At 34.8% G+C, this 13,277-nt stretch overlaps 1 long non-coding RNA gene across 3 annotated transcripts; it reads right to left on the reverse strand.

Moving 5' to 3' along the window:
* Positions 1 to 4,453: 4,453 nt before the first annotated feature.
* On the reverse strand, positions 4,454 to 10,635 carry LOC143053595 (uncharacterized). Of its 3 annotated transcripts, none has more exons than XR_012971430.1 (3): positions 10,551 to 10,635; positions 9,423 to 9,541; positions 4,454 to 4,616 (listed from the first exon to the last, which is right to left on the reverse strand). It is a non-coding gene; the product is annotated as an uncharacterized LOC143053595 (long non-coding RNA). The 3 variants fall into 3 exon arrangements; XR_012971429.1 differs by lacking the exon at positions 10,551 to 10,635 and adding an exon at positions 10,419 to 10,510; XR_012971431.1 differs by lacking the exon at positions 10,551 to 10,635 and adding an exon at positions 10,385 to 10,408.
* Positions 10,636 to 13,277: the final 2,642 nt, after the last annotated feature.

The following is a 13,277-nucleotide window of genomic DNA, read 5'->3' on the forward strand; positions in this document are numbered from 1 at the left end:
CCAGGTCCAAATATGACGTCAGCGTCCGACGTCCACTTTTATTGGGTCATACTGTCCCACAAACACTACTGACAACTCTCCATAAGATACCAAAATGGCACAGAAATTAACAATTATAGGTCACCGTACGGCCTTCAACAATGAGCACAGCCCATACCGCAAAGTCAGCTATAACAGGTCCCGAAATGACAATGTGAAACCATTTAAACGAAAAAACTAACGACCTGATTTATATACAAAAAATGAACGGAAAACAAATATGTAACATATAAACAAACGACAACCACTGATTTACAGTCTCCTAACTTGGGACAGGCACATACATAGAGAATGTGGCGGGGTTAAACATGTTAGCGGGATCCCAAACCTCCCATAACCTTGGACTTTGGTGTAACAGTACAACATAAGAACGCTTACTCATCAGATGGAAAAAATACAAATATATAAGATCCATACAATACATACATACCATATATCGAAACCAATATATTCTAAGCATTCAGCCAATCAAACAAAATGCATCTTAGAACCAAAGATCATTTCCACACTGTATAAGGGCTAGAGATCTTAAAACAGAGTTTTTTGGACACTGTATATGGGTCAGAGATACAGTTTGTATACAGACTGTATCTAAAAATTAGACCCATAGATAAAGCATACTGAAAATGCATACATACTGTATATAAGAACCACAGGCAGTGCACACACTTTATCTTGCAGTAACAGGCAAAACATACAGACTTTTATTTCAACTTGGAACAACTTACAATGCATACATACTGTGTCTCTGATACATAGACAGTGTTAACCGACTAAATCTAAGATATACCGACAATAGAAGTATCTTAGACTCATAGTCAAAGCATATGAACAATGTACATTTGTATATAGAGTAAAGAACGACGTACAATACATAAACTTAATTTAATTTACAACAAAGACAATGCATACAGACTGTATCTGGGAAGCACAGACAATGCATTGACTGTGTGTAATCAAAGAACCTTTGTGAGCACGCTCACATACTTCACAGCCCGACATTGTCACTAAGCAAACAAAATTTCAACAGATTATTTAGTTCAAACACGCATGAAATTCTGTTGTGTAATTTCAGAAGATATGCAGAAGTATATTTAGGCCGAAATTCTAAGTTCAGAAGTCATAGTTCCTAATTCCTAACAAGAGTACACACGTTGAAATTTCTCGCCTTATTTATGTTGATAGACCTAAATATAAAGCTTTACTACAATTATCACAAAAACGTATTAATAACATGACCAAAGAAAATGAGATCAAGGTCATATGACCAAAATGAGGAATACATTTACACCTTACAATCATTCAATACAAATGGATCAAGGTCAGATGACACTTGGCACAAAAACTAAACACTGAACAATGAACCTCGAAAATGAGGTCAAGGTCAAATGAGACTTGCGAGGCTGACATCATAAGATATTTCCAGACACCAAATATAGTTGACCTATTGCATATAGTATTAGAAAAAACGAACAAAAATCAAAAGCTTAACTTTGACCATTGAACCAAGGAAATGCGGTCAAGATCAGATGACACCTGCCAGTTGGACATGTACACCTTACAATCCTTCCATACACCAAATATACAAGACATATTTCTTATAGTATCTGAAATATAGACTTGACCACCAAAACTTAACCCTTTTCACTGATCCATGAAATGATGGCGAGGGCAAATGAAAACTGTCTGATGGGCATGCTGACCAGGGTACGCAAATAATATAGTTACCCATAATATGAGAGAAATTACAAAAACTTTTAACTTTTTTTCAAGTAGTCACTGAACCATGAAAATGAGGTCAATGACAATGGACACGTGACAGACGGAAACTTCCTAACTTAAGGCATCTGTATTTAAGGTATGGAGCATCCAGGTCGTTCGCCGTCTAAAATATAAAGCTTTTAAGATGTGAACTAACGCCGTCGCCGCCGCCGCCGGATCACTATTCCTATGTCGAGCTTTCTGCGACAAAAGTCGCAGGCTCGACAAAATCAAGAATGTGTCCACCCTACACGGTTCCCCACTTGCCCTCTAGTTTTCTATGTTCAGTGGACCGTGAAATAGGGAAAAAACCCTTCTTTGGCATTAAGCTTAGAAAAAAACATATTATTGGAAACATATGTACTAAGTTTCAAGTTTATTGGACCTGACCTTCAACAAAAACTACCTTGACCAAAACATTTAACCTGAAGCGAGAAAACGGACGAAGGAGCAGATGCATTGACCGGAAAACTAATGCCCATCTACTATCGTAGGTGGGGCATAAAAAAATTAATCATAATTTTCTGCCGCCAATATGCACATTTACATAGCATGTCCTAACTATCTAAAAAATTCATGAAACTCATGAAATTTATGACAAACTGTTGTAGGAGTATATAGAAAATCAATGAATTGATAATTTCATAAAATCCTCATTATCTACAAAGATTTATAAAACTCTGTTTTGTGGTTTCAGAGGAGTTGCAATAAAGAGAACAGGACTGACAGACCGATGGATCAAAAACATTGTACCACGAAGAAATTTGTTTGGTTTGGTATAATAAAGGGTCTGCTAAATAATGTAAGGCTGAGATAAATTAGTCATTTGGTCACACCAGTTTTTTGGAGAGGTTCGTTTGGTTGTCTTTGATGTTCTTTGTTGTGTTTTGCATACTGTTGTTTGTTTTTTAATCTTTCTATTTTTTTGCCGTGGTTTTGTCAGTTTATTATTGACTTATGTGTTTGAATGAGCCTTTAGTATCTTTCGCCTCTCTCTTCGGTCAATTTCATTATGTGGGACATACAGATTTAGACCCAAACTCGTCTATGATTGTTTCGTGATTATTGCAAATGTAAATCATACTATAAAATTGAGAATGGAAATGGGGAATGTGTCAAGGAGACAACATAGCCGAAGGCCACTGATAGATCTTCAATGTAGCGAGAAACTCCCGCAAACGGAGGTGTCCGTCAGCTGGCCCCTAAACAAATATGTATACTAGTTCAGTGATAATGGACGTCATACTAAGCTCCGAATTATACACAAGAAACTAAAATTAAAAATCATACAAGACTAACAAAGGTCAGAGGCTCCTGACTTGGGACAGGCGCAAAATTGTGTCGGGGTTAAACATGTTTTTTTGAGATCTCAACCCTCCCCTATACCTGTAGCCAATGTAGAAAAAACAAACGCGCAACAAAATGCACAGTAAAACTCACTTTAAGATAAGTCCGAGTCCGATGTCAGAATATGAAACAAAAGAAAATAAACAAAATGACAATAATACATAAGTAACAACAGACTACTAGCAGTTATTGACATGCCAGATCTAGACCTCATTTAAACTGATTGACAGATTATGTCTTCATCATATGAATATCAGGCACAATCCCTCCTGTTAGGGGTTTAGTATTATACCGTCATGAAATATACAACCCTCTTATTTACAATATCACTTGATCAACACCTATTTACAAGGGTCTATTTGGTATGATTTTTCTCATTGTTGAAGGCTGTATGGTTGCATATAACTGCTTACATCCACTATATTTGAACTTGAGTGGATACATGTAGGTGTCTCATTGGCAATCATACCACATCTCCTTATTTTTACAGTATAGTATCAGTACTGTTACCTAATAAAAGGACAAAACAAGCCAGCAATTTGACAAAACTAAAGACATACATGCTTGATTTTACTTCTCTAAAGATATAAACAAAATTTTCATAGTTCGTATCTGAACATGTACACAGCCATGGGAATTTTAAGGGACTATATTTCAGTGTGCATATATTTAGTAGCTAATCTGGCTACTTCCTGCTTATCAGACCGGTACCTTAGAAAGAATTGTGACAATATATCCAATCTTTTCAAAAACCAGACTAACTTCACTAGGAGCAGCAGTTAGTTGTCATAGATACTCTAGATAGAAAGATAATCTGCCACTTTTATAAAAGGGACTACACATAGTTTTTGAAAGGGTATAATCGGTTTCTGCCGAAATTACTTTCTTTAGTCCAGAAACTCATTTGTGCTAAATGGTAATCTCCACCCACATTTAGGACTGGCAGTTATTTGTAGTTTTTATCAACAGCTTGCACTTTTGCTAAATTATATTGGCTTCTTTTAAGACTGACCAAAACTGTTTTTTACCATTGTGGTTTGATTAAGGTAGTGTATATCAAACAGCTGTTGGAAATATTTTGGACAACCCTCTTATTTACAATATCATTTGATCAACACCTAGTGATCTTTGGTGGTATCTCGCATAACATTAATAAGGTCTTTTTTAAAAGGCAACTTGAAATTATTGGTCCCATATTTATGTGCTATAGCAAATGTATGGGCTGCTGATCTACATATATTATAGCAATATATTCTTATGTTTTCAATTACCCCTTATTTCTTCACTCCACTTTATAAGATAAAAATAAATGTTATTCCATATTTTATTGGTTTTTTAAAAGGTATCATAATTTAGACATAAAGACAAAACTAAGCACAGTGAAAAAAGTCTACTCTGTCCTGTAAAGTTTGAGATGTTTTTGTTGTTCAATCTTTGTCACTTGTATGGAAACACTAAATCTTGATAACCTACAACAGAAATATTATCACTTTTATTTCAATTCCATTGTTGCAATTATCATGCAGGTAATAAAGAAAATGATAAATTAGACCAGATCTCCACATAAATAATATCAAAACTAGAGGCTTCAATGAGCCTGTGTCACTGACATGATCCTTTTATTTACAATTGATGCATGATACAGAATTTGTCCATACCAACCATCAGTGTTTACCATACAATGCAGTACTCCTATACACAGTCTACATACAGTATTTGTCGGATTTTGTCCATACCTATCGTCGATGGTTCACATAAAATACAATACTCCTACATACCGTATGTCAACAGTATTTGTCTATACCTACCGTCGGTGGTAAACATACAATACAGTCCTCCTATATACCGTCTATCAACAGTATTTGTCTATACCTACCGTCAGTGGTTAACATACGATATAGTACTCCTTTGCACCGTCCATCAACAGTATTTGTCTTTACCTACCGTCGGTGGTTAACATACTAATTAGTACTCCTTTACACCGTCTATCAACAGTATTTGTCTATACCTACCGTCAGTGGTTAACATACGATATAGTACTCCTTTGCACCGTCCATCAACAGTATTTGTCTATACCTACCGTCGGTGGTTAACATGCAATAAAGTGCTCCTATATACCGTCTATCAACAGTATTGGTTTATACCTACCGTAAGTGGTTAACATACGATATAGTACTCCTTTGCACCGTCCATCAACAGTATGTGTCTATACTTACCGTCGGTGGTTAACATGCAATAAATTGCTCCTATATACCGTATATCAACAGTATTGGTCTATACCTACCGTCAGTGGTAAACATACGATATGGTACTCCTTTGCACCGTCCATCAACAGTATTTGTCTATACCTACCGTCGGTGGTTAACATACGATATAGACTAGTACTCCTTTACACAGTCTATCAACAGTATTTGTCTTAACCAACTGTCGGTGATTAACATACGATAAAGTACTGCTTTACACAGTCTATCAACAGTTTTTGTCTATACCTACCGTCGGTGGTTAACATACGCTTTAGTACTCCTTTACACAGTCTATCAACAGAATTTGTATATACCTACCGTCGGTGGTTAACATACGATAAAGTTCCCGTTTACACAGCCTTTCAACATTATTTGTCTATACCTACCGTCAGTGGTTAACATACGATATAGTACTTCTTTACACAGTCTATCAACAGTATTTGCCTATACTTACCGTCGGTGGTTAACATACGATATAATACTCCTTTCAAACGTTTATCAACAGTATTTGTCTATACCTACCGTCAGTGGTTAACATACGATATAGTACTCCTTTACACAGTCTATCAACAGTATTTGTCTATACTTACCGCCGGTGGTTAACATACGATATAATACTCCTTTACAACGTCTATCAACCATATTTGTCTATACCTACCGTCAGTGGTTAAAATACGATAAAGAACTCTTTTACACCGTCTATCAACCGTATTTGTATATACCTACCGTCGGTGGTTAACATCCGATAAAGTACTCCTTTACACAGCCTTTCAACATTATTTGTCTACATCTATCGTCGGTGGTTAACATACGATATAGACTAATATTCCTTTACACAGTCTATAAACAGTATTTGTCTATACCTACCGTCAGTGGTTAACATACGATAAAGTACTCCTTCACACAGTCTATCAACAGTATTTGTCTATACCTACCGTTGGTGGTTAACATACGATATAGTAATTCTTTACACAGTCTATCAACAGTATTTGCCTATACTTACTGTCGATGATTAACATACGATATAATACTCCTTTACAACGTCTATCAACAGTATTTGTCTATACCTACCGTCAGTGGTTAAAATACGCTAAAGAACTCCTTTACCGAGCCTTTCAACATTATTTGTCTATACCTAACGTCGGTGGTTAACATACAATATAGTGCTCCTTTATACCGTATATCAACAGTATTTGTCTATACCTACTGTCGGTAGTTAACATACAATATAGTGCTCCTATAAACCGTCTATCAACAGTATTTGTCTATACCTACCGTCGGTGGTTAACATACAATATAGTGCTTCTATATACCATCTATCAACAGTATTTGTCTATACCTACTGTCGGTAGTTAACATACAATATAGTGCTCCTATATACCGTCTATCCACAGTATTTGTCTATACCTACCGTCGGTGGTTAACATACAATATAGTGCTCCTATATATCGTCTATCAACAGTATTTGTCTATACCTACTGTCGGTAGTTAACATACATTGTAGTGCTCCTACATACCGTCTATCAACAGTATTTGTCAATACCTACTGTCAGTAGTTAACATACGATATAGTGCTCCTATATACCGTCTATCAACAGTATTTGTCTATACCTACCGTCGGTGGTTAACATACAATATAGTGCTCCTATATACCGTCTATCAACAGTATTTGTCTATACCTAATGTCGGTAGTTAACATACAATATAGTGCTCCTATATACCGTCTATCAACAGTATTTGTCTATACCTACCGTCGGTGGTTAACATGCAATACAGTACTCCTATACACCGTATATCAACAGTATTTGTCTATACCTAATGTCGGTGGTTAACATACAATTTAGTGCTCCTATATACCGTCTATCAACAGTATTTGTCTATACCTACTGTTGGTAGTTAACATACAATATGGTGCTCCTATACACCGTCTATCAACAGTATTTGTCTATACCTACTGTCGGTAGTTAACATACAATATAGTGCTCCTATATACCGTCTATCAACAGTATTTGTCTATACCTACTGTCGGTAGTTAACATACAATATAGTGCTCCTGTATACCGTCTATCAACAGTATTTGTCTATACCAACTGTCGGTGGTTAACATAGAATATAGTGCTCCCATATGCCGTCTATCAACAGTATTTGTCTATACCTACCGTCGGTGGTCAACATACAATATAGTGCTCCTATATACCGTCTATCAACAGTATTTGTCTATACCTACTGTCGGTAGTTAACATACAATATACTGCTCCTTTATACCGTCTATCAACAGTATTTGTCTATACCTACTGTCGGTAGTAAACATACAATATAGAGCTCCTATATACCGTCTATCAACAGTATTTATCTATATCTACCGTCGGTGGTTAACATACAATATAGTGCTCCTATATACCGTCTATCAACAGTATTTGTCTATACCTACCATCGGTGGTTCACATACAATATAGTGCTTCTATATACCGTCTACTAACAGTATTTGTCTATACCTACTGTCGGTGGTTAACATACGACATAGTGCTCCTATATACCGTCCATCAACAGTATTTGGCTATGCCTACCGTCAGTGGTTAACATAGAATATAGTGCTCCTATATACCGTCTATCAACAGTATTTGTATATACCTACCGTCGGTGGTTAACATACAATATAGTGCTCCTATGTACCGTTTATCACCAGTATTTGTCTATTATACCTACTGTCGTAGGTTAAAATATGATATAGTGCTCCTATATACCGTCTATCAACAGTATTTGGCTATACCTACCGTCAGTGGTTAACATAGAATATAGTGCTCCTATATACTGTCTATCACCAGTATTTGTCGATACCTACCTTCGGTGGTTTACATGGAATTTAATGCTTCTATATACCGTCTATCAACAGTATTTTTCTGTACCTACCGTCGGTAGTTAACATAGAATATAGTGCTCCTATATACCGAGGGGTATAACGGATCTGCATCTAGAATTTATCATGCTGCCCTTTTTTTTGGATTTTTAAAATTCTTAGCTTGTTATCCCTTCATTTTTACATTCATCCCAAATAATACAACAGTAGTCAATTAGGGGCAGAATACCCATTGTATTATGTTTTCTTGCATTTATATTAAAAAAAAAATTATTTAAGAAAGATAGTATTCTGGATGATATATAAGCACAACCTTGGTCAATTTGATTTCTCCAGTTACTTAGTGGGCTGTCAATTTTGAAACTAATATTTTTTCACATGAAGAATTTTGTAATACTTTAATTTATTATCAAGTTTGGTTGAACAGTCTGAATAGTTTTTGCTTTGTTCCAGTAATCAAAAATTTTGTTTCATTTGCATTTATGAACATGTTATTCATTTTACACCACTCTTCAACCCTGTATAAATCTTCTTGAACATCATCATTTATATTTTCTAGATGTTTCCCCCTGATTTATGATTAGTGGTGTCATCAGCATATACAACGATATAGGTCTGTTTCACAATTTTCAATGCATAAGGGAAGGTCATTTGTAAATAGCACAAACAATAGAGGACAAGGTATAGAACATTGGGGGACATCAAATTTTACATGTTGTTGTTCAGAGTTAACATTACAAATGTATACCTGTTGTTATTCAGGTATGACTTTAAAAAAACTAACAGTAGTCTCACTAAATCCACAAATGTCGAGCTTTAAACAAAGAAAGTCATGATCTACCAAATCAAAAGCTTTTTTTAAATCTTGGTAAAATTGCTGGGTTTAAATTACCATCATTCATTTCTTGCAACCATGTGTAAATGATATTAAATAAATGTCAAGCTCAATCCAGTATATATTCCAAGTTATGGACAAATGATAATGCTATCAAAAATACCAAATCATAACTAGTGCCTTTCTCTTTTTCTATTTACAGTATATGACTAGGTAATAATGATTACTTGTTTCAACTGTTTTCATACTTTTTTATTTCCTCTGCTTTTGTATCAAGGACATAATTGTTTATGGCAAACTAAGCATCTGCATATTCAAACTATTCCTAACTATACTCTACCTCAAATTCTGGAAACTGCAGAATTTTTGTCATAGCAGTCTTGTGGTAGCTGAACTATTTCTATTTTTTTGTAAATCTGGATTAATAAGTCTTTTGTCACTGTTTTAACCATTCTGGGGCTATAGAAAAAAAAAACATTACAGAATTATCAAAATTATTTGTGTATAATGTTTGTGTACAGTCATTCAACTAAAAAAGGACAAACATTATTTTTTGTGTATAAATAAATAATTGTGATTTTAATGTCTAAATATTATAAAAAAAACTTCAAAAGATTAAATTTAAATTATAATCTAAACATGAAATAGCACATACAAATCAACCTTTTACTCAGATTTATATCTAAAACCAGTTATAACTAGCTATAATGTCTTTGACTTCACAAATATCATCATCTAATTTTACAAATCAGTATTTATTTGGTGGCACTTCCTGTACACTAAGTATGTTATGCCTTAGGTTTAATTTTGATGCAATCATATTTCAGAAGATACATGTCTTGAACTGTTTTAATGAATAAATTACAGTTTTAAACTCAGTTTAGGCTGACCTGAGGTCAAGTCTTAAACAATGTCATCAAACTATCAGTTTTACTGTAATATATTGATATTGTGACATTTATGGGAAAGAGCATATGAGTTAGTCATATTGTGGGTCTATTATGGTTTTTTCATACAGGAGGAAGACGTCAAAGCAAAAAAAAAAACCCAACAAAACAAAATAAAATCATAGCCTGCCAAGACGTCATTATATCATTATTATTTGGTCTAATTTTGGGATAACAATACATTTAACTTCCTTTGATGTCGGGGAGGGGATACGTTTTGACAATTAATTATTCTTGAAACTAACAATAATTATTTCTTATTGTTACTTTGTTCAGCCAGCGAGATGTGTGGTTTTCGAGTTATTTAGAAAAGAAGAAAAAAAAGGGGGGGGGGGGGTTACTATATTAAATTTACCCAGTTTGGAGACAATAAATATTTAAAATCTAACCATAAACTCCAATGTTCCTGCTTTTTTTAGCTGAACAAACACGAGGGCATTCTCGTCTCTGTTATAATCAATCATTTCTTCTTCCAGGTTATTTCTTAATGAATTATGATTATCAGCTGTCTATCTATTTACCATGTTTATGTTAAACTGGTCCGTAATTCCATCGTAGTGTATCGATAAGTGAACACAACAGGGATCCAGTTTATTTACGGATAACGTCTGCAAACCAACAACAAGGATAAAACAGGGTACACAGTTCCGTAATTTCGTATACTTTTCTTATCTTTATACTAAAGAGCTCCAAAAGTAGGCGTGCTTAGGTGCACTTGGCGGGTCTAAAAACCGACTCTCGGTGGTTAAAGTCTCTCGATGGTTAACTGTAAGTGCCTACCAAAATAAAACCTGAGTAGTATAGGTCCGTTGATCTGAGATGTATACATTTAGGTGGGGAAAAAATGATATTCAGTAACAACAACCACTGAATTACAGACAATGCACAGGCCGTATGTGGCGAGTTAAAAATGTTTGCCGGCGTCAAACCATACCCTTAACCTGGGACAGTGGTGTAACAGAACAACATAAGAATAAATTGAAACAATCTTAAAGAATTTTTTGTAATGAAATACTTGACTTTATACCTGTAATACATAGTTTACACGAAAAGACTTGTTTCCTGTCATCCTTCTGGTCCTTTCAGCCTGTCGACCCTTCTGATGAGTTGAGCCTTTTTCAACTGACTTTTATAGTTTGTGCTTATGTTGTGTTGTTAAACCACTGTCCCAGGTTAGGGAAGGGTTGGTGCCTTCGTACTAGTTTACCCCCCCCCCCCCTTTCCCCCCAATATTCGTTATGTGTCTGTCCTAACTCTTTAGCCTGTAATTCAGTGGTCTCGTTTGTTGCTGTGTTACATATTTGTTTTTCGTACATTATTTTGTACATAAATGAGGCCGTTAGTTTTCTCGTTTGAATTCTTTTACATTTGTCATTTTTGGGTCTTTTATAGCTGATTATGCGGTATAAGCTTTGCTCATTATTGGAGGCCTTACGGTGACCTATAATTGTTAATTTCTGTGTCATTTTGTCTCTCATGGAGAGTTGTCGCATTGGCAATCATACCAAATCTTCAATATTTTTATATTAACTTCTACCTAATGTGGTCTCTGGTGGAGAGTTGTTTCATTGGCAACCATACCGCATCTTCTTATTTTATAACAATGATATCTCTACCTAATGAATATCACTATCATTGTCGGCTACATGGTTAATTCAGAATTGGAAATCCCTACGAAATTTTAAAAAACTTTTTAAAAATTAGTGAGAGTACTTGGTGTAGATATAGATTAGCAACTTAATGTTGATGTTCATCTTCTTTTTACTATATATAAGTAAGACTTGCAGGAAGGCATCCGATCAAATGAATATGCTCTAACGTTTAGGCACTTTATTTAACAAACTTTGCAAATGAACCATTGTTTAATAATTGGTCTTTAGTAATGTCAACTTTGGCACGGCATTTCTGCACACAGAAAAATTCCAAAAGCAATTGAAAACAGTGCAAGAAAGAGCACTATGTTTTGTGTATGATGTCTTGTCTAGCTTCTATGATAATTTACTATAAAAAGAGATGCAAGTCAGAAGAATGAGAACAATGGCAATTGAAACTTTTCGAATTATTAATGACTTGCGATCGCGGTTTGTTTACTAGATTTATTCAATGGAAACAAAAATCGAAATATTCTTTCAGATGTAACAATGTATTTGACATTCCAAATGTAAAACCTGCATGTACTACTTACGGTAAGAAAAGTTTTTAATTTGCTGCTGCTACATTGTAGATTAGTCCTCTAGACAATTTTAGGACGGACAACAGGTTTTTTTTCCCAGTTCAGGAGTCTCATACAGTTCAAGAACGTATTACCCTATTATTCACCAAAGAAAAGACAAACAAAACAAAACATGCAAAAATATTGGCTGAAAAACACCAACCCCAACAAAACTGAGATGGTCTAAGGTACTCCGGAAGGGTATGCAGATCTTGCTCCACATATGGCACCCGTCGTTTTGCTCATGTAAGTATAAATCGGGTGATAAGTCTTATTCAATTTCGAGGGAAATCGGCCGGGTTTTTGGTTAATATGACAAATGAAACACATCCGTCGTCACTTTGTAATTCGCACCTTTAATTTTTATTATTTGTAAATTTTCTATAAGCCAGTGATGAAGGGGTTTCTTGTTGCCTTTCGGTTTTATTCAGAGGTAACACACATTGACTGTTTAATTTACCAATTCTGGTAATTTTTGTATACCTTGTTGCTTGTATATTCATATGAAAATGTCTAGATATCAAAGCGATATTCTTCATGTACTGTGGATTCATTTATTTTCGTGGATGGAGAAAAAGAGACGTTTCGTGGTATACGTAAATTCGTGGACCGCTGATTACAAAAAAAAAAAATTCAGATCTATACGTAATTCGTGGAATTTCTTTTGATTTAGGAGATCATATAACTTCCTTGGTTTGATCAATAATAAAACAAACAAAAAAGAAAGGGATTCATTGAAAAGAATTGTCAAAATCCTCGCTTGGTCATTCTAGGTTAAAGTGTTCATTGATAACTGCTATTACAATAATGGACAGAGACAATTAACTAATTATTTGTTTGTTTTACAATTTACAATTTATAAATTCTTGTCGGAATTCTATAAGGCATTCAAAACTTTATGCAAAGCTCATTTCCCTAATCACGATATAATAAACAGTCATGTAAGTATAAGGTGTGAAAATAAATGTTCCTGTCATAAACAATATTACCTACGGGCAATATCCCCGTACTTAATGCTATTGATTTTAAATCCCTA

Source organism: Mytilus galloprovincialis, chromosome 12, assembly GCF_965363235.1.
Source record: "Mytilus galloprovincialis chromosome 12, xbMytGall1.hap1.1, whole genome shotgun sequence".
Classification (NCBI taxonomy): domain Eukaryota; kingdom Metazoa; phylum Mollusca; class Bivalvia; order Mytilida; family Mytilidae; genus Mytilus; species Mytilus galloprovincialis.